Source organism: Ailuropoda melanoleuca, chromosome 13 (genome assembly GCF_002007445.2).
Source record: "Ailuropoda melanoleuca isolate Jingjing chromosome 13, ASM200744v2, whole genome shotgun sequence".
Classification (NCBI taxonomy): Eukaryota; Metazoa; Chordata; class Mammalia; order Carnivora; family Ursidae; genus Ailuropoda; species Ailuropoda melanoleuca.
Genome location: NC_048230.1, coordinates 45500873 through 45515843, shown reverse-complemented (window position 1 = coordinate 45515843; position 14971 = coordinate 45500873). Strand labels below are relative to the sequence as shown.

At 57.7% G+C, this 14971-nt stretch overlaps 1 long non-coding RNA gene across 1 annotated transcript; it reads right to left on the bottom strand.

Moving 5' to 3' along the window:
- Window positions 1-5969: 5969 nt before the first annotated feature.
- Window positions 5970-9962, bottom strand: LOC105240431. Its single transcript, XR_859423.3, has 3 exons — window positions 9672-9962; window positions 9310-9471; window positions 5970-6164 (listed from the first exon to the last, which is right to left on the bottom strand). It is a non-coding gene; the product is annotated as an uncharacterized LOC105240431 (long non-coding RNA).
- Between the last annotated feature and the right edge of the window lie 5009 nt (window positions 9963-14971).

Sequence of the window (14971 nt, the reverse complement as noted above, 5' to 3'; positions counted from 1 at the left end):
TGGGCCAAACCACTGCAGGAGGCCCAGGTCCCTGGGGACGTCCACCCCAACTTGCCCAGAGGCGCCACCAGCACCCAGGACCCTGGGCTGCCTGCAGACCAGCCCCCCACCAGGTTTGAGCTACACCCCTCCATTCCTGGCTCACCCACTGCTGTCAGCCCAGTGGGAACTGAGTCACCCTGGGGCTAGCCTGTGCCAGGAGGCCACGCTGCCCAGGGTGGTGGCCAGCTGCCCAGGGCGGTGGCCCCTCCTGCTGGAATGCAGCGTCCTCCCTGAAGGTCCAGTGTGCTGAGCCTGGGCAGGGGTCTCAGGTGGTTTCTCCAAAGTGCCTCTGTGCCCCCAGGACGTGCCCCAACCACCCGCAGCTGGGCTGCCCGCAGGGCCCTGGGAGCCCGGCCTCGGACGCCGGGAGACACTCGAGCTCACTTGGACAGTGAGAGTAGCGAAGGTATAATGCTGAATAACAGCACAGCGGCAGTGCGAAACCCTCACCACTGCGTCGTGCTGGAAACTAACCACCACACCTCCCGCACAGCACTTCGTAGTCACGGATCAGCGACGGGTGCTGAAGACCAAACACTACAGAATCCCGGGCGCCAGGCCTTGTGAGTTCACCAAGTGCTGGGCGGGGCTGCCCAGCCCAGCACCCATTGACCAAGAGGCCCTAGGCACAGACAGGCAAACCACGGCGCCCAAGGTCACAGCCAAGGAGGGCAGAGCTCACCGTCCGCTTGGAAGGCCTGAGCCAGGCCAGTGTTACTTCTGGACGGAAGCCAACTGGGTCCCACCTGTGCTCCTCCCCTCCCCCTCCCCCTTGCCCTCCTCCCAAATCTGAGCCACTTGTCACCATAGCCCCCATAGCAACCAAGGGTACGGGTGTGTGTGGTGGGGGCGGGGGGGATGAGCAAAGAAGGGGCCCAGCAGCCTGGTGCAGCCTCACAGCTCACCTTCTGAAGAGCNGGCCCAGCAGCCTGGTGCAGCCTCACAGCTCACCTTCTGAAGAGCAAGGCAGGAGGAAGGGTACAGGCCTGCCCCCTTAGTCCCCTCCCGTCGCCCCCAGGTGCCCCCCCCCCCGCCATGAGCTGTTTGGGGAGACACAGGCAGCTCCCTCTTTGGCTGGCTGAGGTTTCATGAGCCTGGGGAAAGAAGATCCAGCTAAAATTAACTGTTATCAAGCTGTCAGCCTGGAAATAAACCCTGCTCCTATTGGCTGCCGGTGATGTCACTGCCGGGTTAATAATAACCTGGGAATGCATAACTGACCACCTGTGCGCGTGCCTTCCTGTGGGGGCCAAGGCCAGCGGTCACCCTGGTAGCCGCTGCCCAGGCAGTGGCTTTGGGGCAGGGTGGGAGTCAGGGCTGAGAGCACCCCCCAGCCTTGGGGGAGGGGTCTCAGAATGACCTCAACACCTGGCCTGGGATTCCAGGCTTGCCTCCGACCCCAGGACTTCCGTGCTCACCCTCCCGTGCTGGGTCAGTCTCATCTCATCTCCCCGCCTACCTGGGCAGCACGACCCTGGGCGGCCTTGGGGACAAGTTCCTCCCGCCCCCAGCGCCCCAGGCTGGCAGCCAGGGAACTGAGCTGCCCGTGAGGCCGCAAATTAAGTGGTCTCCATGGCGTGGAGGCCCTCTTGGCTGCTGAGCTTCCCTCAGAAATAGCAAGATCACCGCCCCAGATCAGAGAAGTTGCCCCCCGTCCCCGCCGCCGCCGGCTGTGGGCGGGGCGAGCCCGGGCGGTGCTGCCTGGGGGGCGGGGCCGGAGGTGGGCGGGGTCGGGGCGAGAAGGGGGGCCGCGCTCGCCGCTTGCACCGCAGCTAGACCCCAAGGCTAGGCAAGGACCCCAGCCCACGGCCAGCCCTGTGCGCGGTCCCCGGGTCAAGTGCACGGGGCGCTGGTGACTTCCGCGACAATCCTGGCCCCCACCAGACCCCTAGGAAACCCGGCGTGTCTGGGAGGATATGAGGCCGACCTCAGTCTGCCAGGGAAGCTGGAGGAGGGGGACAGAGCCCCCCAGAGAAGGGGAAGGTCAGCCCGGCCGGCCCTTTCCGCCGCCAGCACTTGGGCTACAGGAGCTGTCTGTGGCTGACGCCTGTCCCGGCCCGGGCGCCGCAGGAGCTGTTGCCATGGTGAAGGAGCCATGTGCGCAAGAGCCAGGTTTCTACCACCTGTGCTTGGGGGGGCAGCGTCCTGAGCTCGACCCCTGCCCAGCGCCCACCTGCTTCCAGGGAAGGGGTCTGGCGAGCTTGGCCCTCTGAGCTCCCTGAGAGTCCAGGGCTCCAGCCCAGCAGCAGGAGGAGGGAGTGGCCAGGCCTACCCGTTAGGTCTAGGGCCAGCCGGCAGGCCACTGGAGAGCCCAGGGGAGGGGTCAGCCTCTCTTGCCAAGAAGAGGCAGCCCTTATGGTGGGACAGAGACACAGACGGAGAGCCTGGGACCGGGGAGGGTCTGCAGGCCCACTGCTCACCCCTCAGGGGCAGAAGGCGGGGCCGCAGTGTTCAGTTCAAGGAAGAGAGTCCCCAGCCCCGCAGCTCCCTGGGGAGCTCGAGGCTCCTTGGCAACTCCGGAGCCTATGTTTTGACCTCGGAGCTAGAGCAACCCTCCACTGGGCGACTGGGAATACCTGCTCCAGAGCAGGAGGCCTCATGGGTGTCTCAGGGCTGACTGCACAGGGCGCTGCGGGTGGCATCATTCTCCCCATCAGTGGTGGAGGCCCAGAGCCTCCCCTGCCCCAGGAAAGAACCCCCTGTACACCGGCAAGCCAGAGGAGGCTGGCCCTTGGCTGGGGAGGAGGACAGGGGGACTGTCCTTGAGAAGACTTAGAGAAAAGTGCACAAATGACAAATGCACCTGACCACCCAGATCGAGAAATAAACACCCCTCATGCCCTTGAAGGTGACCGCTGTCCTGACCTCCTAGACCACAGAGCACATCGTCTGCTTGTAAACTTCAAAGGCATGGGCTGTACCGTTCGGACCCTTCTGTCTGGCTTCTCTCACGGGCCGCCGGGTTTGGGACGCTCCTCCGTGCCGTGGCATAGTTGTTCCCCCTCACTGCTCTGTAGCATTCCATTTCCAAGCTCAAACTGCCACAAGGCCGTCTGCACCTCCTGTGGGTGTGCGAGTACAGCCGGGGTAGAGCTTTGAGCCCCAGGCTGCGTGTTACTCCAGACAATCCCTTCCTGCTTCTTGGCTCCAAGTTCACACCTCGGCACCTGGTCTGTGATGATGGACAGCACTGAGCATTTCTGCTCTATGGCAATAGATCCCTTTTGTAGGGCAGGCCATGAAGGATGGATTTACAGCTCAGAGAAAACTAATTGATACCTGGCTTTTTTCCTTGACTGTGAGGAAATTTTCCTATTTCTTTGCACATCCAGTAATTTTATGGTGAATACTGAACTTTCTGTGAAGACTCTGGATTCTGTTATCTTCCTCTGAGGACTGTTCGCTCTTGTCTTAGCAGCATTTAATCGCTGGACCTGTGTGGGCTTGTTTTCATGCTTTTCAGTGTTGGTCTGTGGAACACCCCATGTGTCTTCCAAGCCCCCCGGGTTGATAAGATTTGACTTTCAGTCTTGGTCCCCAGCTTTTCATGGGGCTCCACTTAGATGGTCCTAGATTAGACATTACTGTAGGTTGTAGCCTTTTCTCTCTCTCTCTTTTTATTTTAAGTTTTTATTTATTTAAGTAATCTCTATGCCCAACGTGAGGCTCTTGAACTCAAGACCCTGAAATCAAGAGTCACACGCTCCACGACTGAGCCAGCCAGGCGCACCTGTAGTCTTTTCTCTTAAAAAAATAAGTCAGAAGGTCTCTCCACCCTGGCTGGGTCCAAACATCAGTGCTGCCCAGCATGGCTTGTCTTCTGGTATTTTGGTTCTGATCTCAACCTATGGTAGACATAACCTAATTGTCCCCCCAGGATCCATGCCCTGGAATAATTTCTTCCCCTTGAGTGCTGAGGGAACCTGTGGCTTGCATCTAGCCAATAGAATGTGACGAAAGTGGTGAGCTACCAGGATATGGGAAGGCCAGCTGGGGGCCACATGTCAGGAGACTGTGGACAGCCCCTAAGAGCTGAGAGTGGCCTCCAGCTGGCCATCAAAGAAAGCAGGGACCTAGGTCCTACAGCCCTGTGACCTTAGAAGGGAGCCCAAGCCTTAGAAGGAAGCCGACAGCCTGACCGCACTCTTCCAGAGCCCTGAGCAGAGGCCCCGGGTAAGCCGTGCCTGGACTCCGGACCCCAGAGCCGGACATGTGTAACAAACACATGTTTTTTAAAGTCGTCGAAGCTGTGGTAATTTGTTAAGCAGCCGTAGAGACAGTACAGAGACCACAAATTCTGCTCTGGGAAGCTTCCAGTGGCCTCCCCCAGCCTAAGCCACAGCCTTGAGCCACGGCACGTGCACTTCCACACCCGAGCTGCTCCCCACACCCCAGCAGGCCTCTGAGCCCACTTCCCTCCCCCCTCTGCCTGGAGCAGCGGCTGCCTGTGGTCTAGCTCCGCGGTTGCTCGTGGAGGCCCAGCTGGCCTGCCACCTGTCACTGCTGTGGTCGGAAGCAGAAGGAAACCCACACACGTCCACCCTTTATGTTGACATAATTTCAGACTTAGGGAAACGTTGTCAGAGCGGGTGTCCCAAGCGTTGCCTTATGCCCTTCGTCCGCACCTGCCGATCGCCAACGTCCACTCATCTGGGTTATCACCCTCTCCCTCTCTGGGTCTGTACATAGTCTACTAGCTGAACCACCTGTGAAGGGTTGCATAAATCGTTGCCTTTGTTCCTCCGTACTCAAGCGTGTATTGCCTACACTCTTCAGATGACACTCTTCAGTCTACAGTCCCTGACCGGGAGGGCCAGCTCTGCCGGTGGTGGTGCCCGTAGCTCTGTTTTCCCAATCCAGGACCGCGGGCTGGATTCACCTGGCACGTCCCCCGGTCTCCTTTCTTTGGAAACAGTTACTCTGCCATGTGTGTCTTTTGTGACACTGACATGTTTTAAGAGTTCAGGCCAGTTGGTTCGAAGATGTCCCTCTTTTGGCTTTTTGGATGCTTCTGCACGAAGAAATTCAAGTTTTATTTTTCCGCCAGGAACCCCGGCAGAGCAGCATGGATTCCTCCCAGCGCATCCGAGGGGAAGCTGCCTGGCCTATCCAGGGTCACCCAGTGAAGGTCGTGGCCACTAGCTTTTTCTATAGTGAAGTAAAATTTTTAGTATTTTATATTTTATAGTATAGTAAAATGTTTCCCTTTGTAATTATTAACTAATTAATGGGGATGTGCCTTGGGTTCTATAAATACCCTCTTCCTCTTCGAAATCCCTCTCTCAACCTCGCGGTCACCGATGACTCTTGCCTGAATCAATTTTTACTATGATGGTTGTGCTTCTTAAATAATTTTTTATTTTCATCTTTTTAAATTATCGTACAGAAAAAGGACTGCCTGGGAAGTATACAGTTCCATGAATGTTAGCACGTGTCCAGCGTCCTATGGCCTCATCGAGCAGGACACAGAACCCTCCTTCATGCTCTCCGGCTGTACTCAGACCTTTCCCGGCAGCCGCTGATCTGTCCTCACCTCCAAGCGTTGTTGAGAGCGTCACAGAGATGGAAGTGCACGCTAGCTACGTGCCTTGTGGGGCAGGGCTTCCGGCACTGAGCCTAACATCTGAGATTCACCTGCTGCGTGTCAGCCGTTCATCCCCTTTATCAGTGAATAATAGCCCACGTGTGGATGGACCTCGGTTCACGTATCCGCTCCTCCCCTGAATGCCATTTGGGTCGCCTCCAGTCTGGCAGTTAGGAATAACGCTGCCGTCGGCCTTTGTACGCAACTGTTTGTGTGACATGATTGGGCTTCTCTGGGACAAATGGCAGGAGTGGGGCTGTGGGTCGTGCGGCAGGTCAATGTTTAAGCTTTTCAGCAACTGCCAAACCCGTCTCCGACTGCGATCCCGTCCCGCACACCCACAGCCCCAGGTGCTCCGTATCCTCAGTAGCTCTTGGAACTGCTGGTTGGATCGTCCTTTCAGCCGTTCTCGTGGGCGTGCAGTGCCATCTCATTGTGGTTTTAGCTCGCATTTCTCTGACGGCTGATGACATCGAAGGGCTTCCCGTCTGCTGATGGGCATGTCCTCTTTCGTGAAGTTCTGTTCAGGTCTTTATCCCTTAAAAAAACAAACAAACAAACAAACAAACAAGAAACAGCTTTATCAAGGTATCATTTACATACCAGAAAGTGCATCCATTTAAAATGTATAATTCGGTGGCTGTTAGTATATTTGGACTTGTGAGACCATCACCATAAACCAACTTTAGGACGTTTTCATGACCCCACAAGAAACCTTGCACCACGTGCTGACCACCCCCATCCCTTCTCTGCCTTCAACCAAGCCCCTTCTGAGCCTATGGGTTTGCGCGCTGGGCATTCCGTATAGCTGGAGTCACACGACACGCGTTCACTCATGCGCGGCTCCTCTGCGTGTTTTCAAGGCACCCCCACGCTGTGGGTCAGCCCTCATTCCCTGTTGTAATTGCCGGATAGTACCTCGTTGGTTAGTTATCCCACATTTTGTTCATCATTCTTCAGATGAGGGACTCTTGGATGCTGCTGTGAGCACGCATGTCCGAGTGTGCTTTGTGGACGTCTGTTTTCACTTATCTGGGGTAAAACTGCGGGCAAGCACTCCCAACCTTTCAAGGAACTGCCAGCCTGTTTTCCACGGCAGGTGCGCCATCTTGCACCCCGACCAGCGACACAGGAGGTCTCTGGTTTTCCCCGTCCTCACCAGCACTGGTTACTGTCTGATTTGGGGTTTTTTTTTTAAGATTTATTTATTTATTTGGGGGGGGCAGAGAGCGAGAATCTCAAGCAGACTGCCCGCTGAGCACAGAGCCCGACACAGGGCTCAATCTCATGGCCCTGAGATCATGACCTGAGTGGAAACCAAGAGTCAGATGCTTAACCAACTGGGCCACCCAGGCGCCCCTGTCTGTCTCTTCGATTACAGTTATTTTATAAGCATAAAATAGCATCTTTTTGTGGGTTTGATTTGCATTTCCCTAAAACCAATGATGTTGGGCACCCTTTTCGTGGGTTCATTGGCCATATATGTATCTTCTCCAGAAAAATGTCTGTTCAGATCCTTAGCCCAATTTTTAATTGGGTTGTATATTCTTAGTGTTGAGTTTTGAGAGTTCTTTATGTATTATGGATAAAAACTCTTTGTTAGGGGCGCCTGGGTGGCACAGCAGTTAAGCGTCTGCCTTCGGCTCAGCGTGTGATCCCGGCGTTCTGGGATCGAGCCCCACATCAGGCTCCTCTGCTATGAGCCTGCTTCTCCCTCTCCCACTCCCCCTGCTTGTGTTCCCTCTCTCACTGGCTGTCTCTATCTCTGTTGAATAAATAAATAAAATCTTTAAAAAAAACCCAACTCTTTGTTAGATATTCAATTTGCAAATATTTTCTACTTGTCTATGGCTTGTCTTTTATTCTCTTAATGGNTTTGACGTCGGCTAACCCCAGAACACAAAGATTTCCTCCCGTATTTTCCCCTAAAATCGAATACTTCTACATTTCACATTTTTTAAAGATTTTATTTATTCATTTGAGAGAGAGAGTCAGGGGGAGGGGCAGAGGCAGAGGGAGAAGCATCCTCCCCACTGAGCAGGGAGCCCAACGTGGGACTCGATCCCAGGACCCCAAGATCGTGACCTGAACCGAAGGCAGACGCTTCACTGGCTGAGCCACCCAGGTGCCCCTACATTTCACATTTAGATACATTGCCCATTTTGAGTTAATTTTTGTATAAGCTGTGAGATTTAGGTCAAGTTTTACTTTTCGTGCACAGGGATGTCCCGTTCTTCCAGCACCACTTGGTGAAAAGGTTTTACTTTCTCTGTCGAGCTGCTTTTGCATCTTGTCAGAACACAGTGGGACTGTGCGTGTGAGGGCTGTTTCTGGACACGCTTCTGTCACATTGATTTATGTGTCCATCCCTTCACCAAGACCACTCTGACCTGGTTGTTGTAGTTTTAAAGCAATTGCTACACGCAGTGTGTGGGAAGAACGGGCTCCGGTGAGGTGATAACCGGGAAACACGTGAGGGAGAGTGAGTCTAGACCGTTACCTCATGCCAAATACAAACGTTAATTCAAAATGGATCAAAGTCCCCATAAAACTATAAAACTGTTGTTAGAAGAAAACACAGGTGCACGTCTTCAAGACCTGGGGTTTGGCAGTGGCTTCTTAGATGTGGCACCAAATACCCGGGCAGCAAAAGAAAAGATAGGTAAACGGACTTCACCAAAACTTCAAGTTTTCTGCAAGACAGGACACTATCAAGAAAGTGAAAACACAATCTACAGACTGGGAGAAAATACTTACAAATCGCACTGGATAGGGGTCTAGCGTGCAGCATATATAAGGAACTACCACAACTCCGTAACAAGCGGGCACAAGATTCAATTCACAAACGGGCAAAGGATCTGAGTACACATTTATCCAAAGTAGACATGCAAACGGTCGACAGGCGCATGAAAAGATGTTCAACGTTATTCCTCGCTAGGTAATAACGGATCGTCAAAATGCAGGAAGCAAAACCGACAGGACTGAAGGGAGGAGCAGTCGTGTCCGCGGCAGCAGTTGGGGACATCAGTCCGCCGCCCTCCACGAGTGGGACAGCTGGACCGAGTTCACACCGTAAACCAGGCAGGTCGGAGACGCACACGAAACGCGCCACCCAGCAGCACCCGCAGGACACTGGCTCGGTCTCTGGCAGAGACCAGATGTCAGGCCCTAAAGTACGTCTCAGTGCATTTTGAAAGGTATTTCCATGAAGGATTTTCTTGAACCACAATAAGATGAAGTTAGAAATCAGTAACAGAGGTAACATTGGGAGATTTACAGGTTTGTAGAAATCAGACGGCACACTCGTAAAGAAGAGACCACAGGAATCTCAGAAGACACTTCAAGATGAAGGAGAAGGAAAACAGAATGTATGGGAGTTTACAGGATGCAGCAAAAATAGTGCTGAGGACATTTACGGCGGTAAACACAGTGAAAGCACAAGAAAGGCCTCCCGTCCCCATGGTCACGTTCATACTCAGGAACTAGAACGACAAGCACAGGCTAAACCCGAAGCTGGAGGAAGGAAGGAGGAGATAGAGACGGAGGGAGCGCGAGGGCGCCCTGCCCGGTGAGCGCACCAGCCACCGCAAGACCGCTGCGCCCACGTGGCTCCACCTGCAGGAGGTACTGAGGCCACAGTCAGGGGACAGAGGGAACCGGGGGCAGGTGTGCGTTCATATTACCAGGGACAGAGTCTCAGTTCCACAGGAGGAACGCGCGTGGAGGCAGGTGGCGGCGAGGTCCCCACCGCGTTGGAAGCACACTTAATGCCGCCGAACCCCACGCTGTGAAACGGTCGAGGTGGTAAATTTTGTTACGTGTATTTTCCCACGGAAGAAATTATCCTGAAAAAGAGAAAGTACGGACCCATGGTACAGTGTGGATGAAGCTTGGCAACACCAGGCCGAGGGAAAGAAGCCAGACACAGGAGGCCCCGCGCTGAGTCCACGGAGACAGAAGGCAGGTTAGTGGTCGCGGGGGGCTGGGGGCGCAAAGGGAGAGGAGCGGGGGATGGCGGCACAACGCTGTGAATGCGCTACGTTACCTGCATGCGTTCACATGGTGACCTCTCTGCTATGGGAATTTTACCCTCAATGAAAGGATTCAGGTGCTGCAATTCCGCCGTACGTATTCTTATTTTCCAGAAATGCCTCCATTATTAGAGCTCATTTGTCTTCTCACATTAATTTTGGGATCTGCTGGTCTAGATCTTCAGAAATCTTGCTGGAGGCGTTGAGTAAACAGAGACTCAACACAGTAAGACATCCATTCCCTGCAGATTGATGTCTAGACCTTAACATGAGCTCAGAGAGCCCCAGCCCTGGTCTTGCTTCACCCCCCATACCTGCATCCAGAGCAACAATCCTAGCCCTGGAACAGCAACAGTACCCGGTCATGAGTGACCACGGTGAGCCCCGCCTCTCCCTGCACAGCTGTTATGAAAGCACCATGGTTGCGCTCTTTCTCCCCAGAAGGGAGTGGAGTTCCAGGCTGTCACATGACTGCTACACTATTGGGACTTGAGTCCCAATCCCAGCCACTCCAGGGCCACCCTGTGGGAGCCTGGGGGCATCAGCCATTGTGGTCCAGCCACTCGGTCCCCCACAGAGGCGTCCCACCAATGTGGCTGTGACCAGACGGGAGCAGCACGCCCACCTCTGGCCCATTGGATGATCTTTCTGCCGCGATTTTCCCGGCTGCTGGAAGCTCAGGTGCTGCTCAGCACGGAACCCAGCCCTGCCCACCCTGAGCCCCAGCAACCCAACCACATGGGCCACCGTCCCCTCAGAGCCAGTGGAAGGGAAGGGCTGACCTTCCGATTTTCTGTTCGCGAAGACGCTCGTGAGGTTGTGGCGGATTGCGTCAGGCGGGCCCGGCCGGCGGCAGAGACAGGAGACGCAGTCCTCCAGGGAAGGGCTCGCTGCCCGGCGGGGGGTGGTCAGCACACTGCCCTCACTGCCAGCTCCTTCAGGGGGGGACTTGGCCGCAGAGCCACCTTGCCTCGGGACTCTCTCCCCCTGGGAGCTGCACTGGCTCTGAGTGAGGGGGGAGCCAAGGCCCTGCCCCCTGAGCCTGAGACGGGTCACCCCCAATAGTGCTTTCTCACTCCTAGGCTCCCCACTGGCCCTGCCGCCCCTGCCCCCTCAGTTCCCCCCAGCATGCACCCTGCATCTCAGTCTCCATCCCAGTGTCTGCGCCTGAGACCCTGGCCTGTGACACGTCCACAAGAGGGAGCCCCAGACGGGAGGCAGCCACGGCCAGGTTGAGGCCAAGTGCCCTGCCGGCCCAGGCTGCAGGACATGGCCTACCACAGGGTGACCCTCGGGCATGGCTGGCCTGGCCCTCAGCCCTGCAGGATGTGCTTGGAGGCTCTGCCCAGTGTCCACAGACAGCACGTGTTTGCACCCAACCGGGGGTGGGCGGTGGGGGGGGGGTGCGGCCTGAACAGGCCGAGGAAGGGCTGAAGCTGGAGGGCCAGCGTAACGGAACCAAATCCCACCAAATCAAATCGCAGAGCACTAAATGGATTGTTACCACGTGGTTGTAGGACAGGCTGTCCAACGTGGACGAGGGAGAAAATCTCAGGAAGTCACGGCTCCAAACTATAGAGGCCGGGCCCGAGAATTCCTCTGGATCTCTCCCGTGAGCGCCTGAAGCTTCTGCCCATGCCTGGGGCTGGGGTTCTGGAGGACGGCTGTCAGGACCCCAACTGCCTGGCCCCTCTACACATCTCCCAGGACCTTCTGCCCCAGGGGCCCAGGCCAACGCCCGGGGCGAGGAGCCCCCAAGAAGCATGGGGCCTAGGGCCCCTGGGGAGCAGACTCTGGCTGCTGCTGCGGCCTGGCTCTCCCAGGGGCCAGGCACTGTTTGTGAGCCCAGCGCAAGGAGGAGCTTTGAGGCCCCAGGGGCAGGGCCGCCCAGGCTGCAAGGCTACGTGGAGTGAGTACTTTGCCTGGTGTGTCCACTCTGGGGACGTCTTGCACGCTGCTCCCCACCAGGAGGCAGGACAGAGCCTCAACCCCCCACCACGCACACACCTAGAGCCCAGTGTGCCAGGGCTCCGGGGGCCAGGGCCCGTGCACCCCCAGCCCTGGGGCTGCCATAGCACTTTCTCAACCTCTGGGGACGAGCCTGGGGCGGGTGGGGTGTCCGCTCGCCCACCTCCACACACAGGCCTTGCACGGCCTGGCACACAGTGGGCTTCTGATATGCTCTGTATGAGCAGACAGGTGGGTCTCAGCCAGGAAGCCCGACAGCAAGGCCAGACCAGCCTCCAGCTCCCAGCCCCTTCCCACAGAAGCCCTGGCAGCCCTGAACTGGCCCCTTCCCTCTGGGCAGCCCCCCAAGTCCCAGGTCTCTCTGCTCAGACACCCCATGGGATAGGTCTGCCCCAGGGGTCCCAGCATCCTCCTGCTCCGGCTGCTGCTCTCCCCACCCCCAGGGAGTACTCTTCAACCCACCCAGGCCCCCAGGGATGACATCAGCCCTCACTGTCCCCCCCCCCCAGCTGTGCTGCTTGTGAGTAACCACCATGCCCGGATTCAGAGCAGGTGCCGCGGTGCCTCAGAGACTGGGCCTGGCTCCAAGCCTGGCCCCAAGCCCTAACCCCACCTCCTGGCCCTGAGAGCTGTCCAAGGTCCTGGGCAGGCCCCTCACGCTGGCCTCTCAAGCTTTGGGCCCTGAAACCACGGTCCTGTTGGAGGTATGTGTGACACACACCACGAGGCACCCACACACTCAGCCACGGACCACGGGGACAAGGGGGTCTTAGGGAAGGGGCAGAGCCCTATGGCTGAGGGTCCTTCAGAGAGGGACAAGCCTGGGTCTTACCAGAATGTTCCTTCCTCCTGGTATCAACTGCACTGACCAATCTGCCTTATCAGTGACCCTCAGTGGCCCTAGCAGGCCTGGCTACCTCTCCAATCTCAGGCCCGACCACTGCCCCTCCCCATCCCAGGCTCTACTAGCTTCCCTGCTGACCCCTCCCCCCATCTCCACCTTCCTCGGAGCCCTGCTGTCTTGCCTCACCAGGTGGGGTCCCCCTGCCCTTTGGACTGGCCGTTCCACTACAAGGAGCTCCTGTCTGTGTGAGCCATTTGCTCATAGCACATACCCAACAAACCCATGCACTGAGTAGCGGGACAGAGCGAGGTCTGAGTCAGGGCCAGCCCTGTGCTCTTGGGGGCACGAGAGCCCCCTCCCCAGCATCCCTGCCTGGCTCTCTGTGTCCTTACTGGACAATGAAAGCAGGTGCTGTTGGCCTCAGTTTCCCTCACAGCACCCAGCGTAGACCTGGTACTCAGCCACCCTAGCCAACTCTGTGAACCCAAACGCCAAATCCAGTCATGCTTTAACCCCACTGGGAGCTGCCCCTAGCTCGGGGATGGGGCCCAGAGGCTGCCAGCATGCAGCCATGCTTCTCAGGGGAGGGCGAGTCAGGCAGGGACACGGGTGCCTGGTAAGTCAGGTGGGTGTACACTGGCCTGCAGAGGCCCGGGGTGCTCTGCCACCCACTCCAGGCTACAAGTGGTCACGGACTGACTCCAGAGCTGAGACCAGAGGAAAGGGGCTGCTTCCACAAAGCGGGGACAGCTCCACAGGGCCCCGAGCAGAGCTGATGGCAGCACCCCACATGGGCCCCAGAGAGCCAGTAACCCAATGGTGTGGCTTTGGTGCATTCGACCCACTACCAGACTCGGGTTGGTGAGTGCGACAGTGAGATGGGGGATGACAAAGGTCCCTTAAGAATTAAATTTGATTTGCACTAAAGCCACACCTAGTTTATGATCCAGAACTAGTCCCCTGAAGGGGGACTGGAAGCCAGCCTGGAGGCCTGAGAGTCGATGGGAGGGGAAGGTCCGCAGCCGTGAAGCAGGCTTTGGGGATGCAGCAGAATGTGAGCGAGCTGGCAGATGCATGTGCCCCTCCTGAGCAGTCATGTTGTCCCCCTCATGTGTGCCATCCTGCTGACCCTGCCTGAGAGCCCCTAGAACAGGGGACTGGCCCGCGGGAGAGAGATGAAGGAAGCGAAGGAGGGAGCATTATCCCGCCTGCAGCTGCCCCAAGAGTGCTCTAGGCCACACTGCTGCCCAGGCAGGTCGCAGTCCCGACCCCCACCCAGCCGGACTACGGGCCCTATCCAGGGGCTGCCAGGCCCTCCCACGCTGCGGCCATGCCTTCCTGTCTGCTGAGTGAGGAGCTGGGCTGAGGTCCAGGATTCCTAGCGGGGTCCTTGAGGGGGTTGGAAGATGTGGAGGGCCCAGCAGAAAAGGTTATGAGCTCTTCCGCAAGGCTTCTCCCTGAAGCCCCTGCAGACTTCTCAGGACTCTCCCAATCATCGGGGAAGAGACCACCCAGCCAGGGCCTAGAATACAAAGAGGGAGGTTGGGGCTTGGGACCTGTGAGAAGGGGCTGGGGGGCAGGGCTGATTTCCACAACGGAGAAGGACGTCGTCCTCCTGATGGACAAACCACGGTGTGGAAGGCCCCAGACTCTTCAGGGGAGCATCCAAACGGGGGCCTCTGTTGCCAGCGGCTGGAGACATACCCAAAGGGCAGCAGCTCTTTACCTCCACCCAGGCAAATAAGCCTCCCTCTCTGCCCCCGCTGCCCTTCCACTCTTCCACTCCCACCCTCTCCTGCAACCGGGGCTTGGCGGGCAGCTGGATGCAGGCGGGCTGAAGCTGGAGGCTGGGGTGTGAGTTCCAGAGCCACCCGAACTGTTGGGGGGGGACACCAGCTTTGAAGTCGGGAAGGGCTGTGGGCTCGACGCACACACAAGCTTCTGGGTCCCACCCAGTGCCCACCGCGGTGGGGAGGGTATGCTGCTGGGCGCCCACAGAGCAGCGGCCCCAGTCTGGCCTGGATGAGAGTGGGACAGGCTCCATCCCCAGGGGAGGAGGCCAGAGGAGAGGGACACTGCAGAGGCTGGACCTGCGGAGCCACGGTCCTGCGCCCCCACCACCTCCAAAGGGCTGGAGAGGTCCAAACAGGGTGGACCACCTGGGGTCCAGGAAAGGTGGACAAGCCTTGCTCTGGGACGGGAAAGAGGCCTCCTTTAGGGCAGGGGAGGTGGCGGGACAGGCCCTGCTCCAGGACGGGGAAGAAGGGTCATTTAATCACTCCAATCCCAGGTGAGGCCGCCTGAGACAGGACAGACGCCCTGGGGCCGGCCTTCCCCTGGAGCCGACGGGCGAGAGCCAGTCAGGGGCGGAGCCTCGCGGAGGCCGGAGGTGGGGGGCGGTCTTGCACGAGCCGGGCGGGGCCGGGCTGGGGGCGGGGCCTCGCCAGGGCTGGGGGCGCCCCCGCCCTCCGTGACGACGCGGCGAGCCGAGCGGGCGCGTAC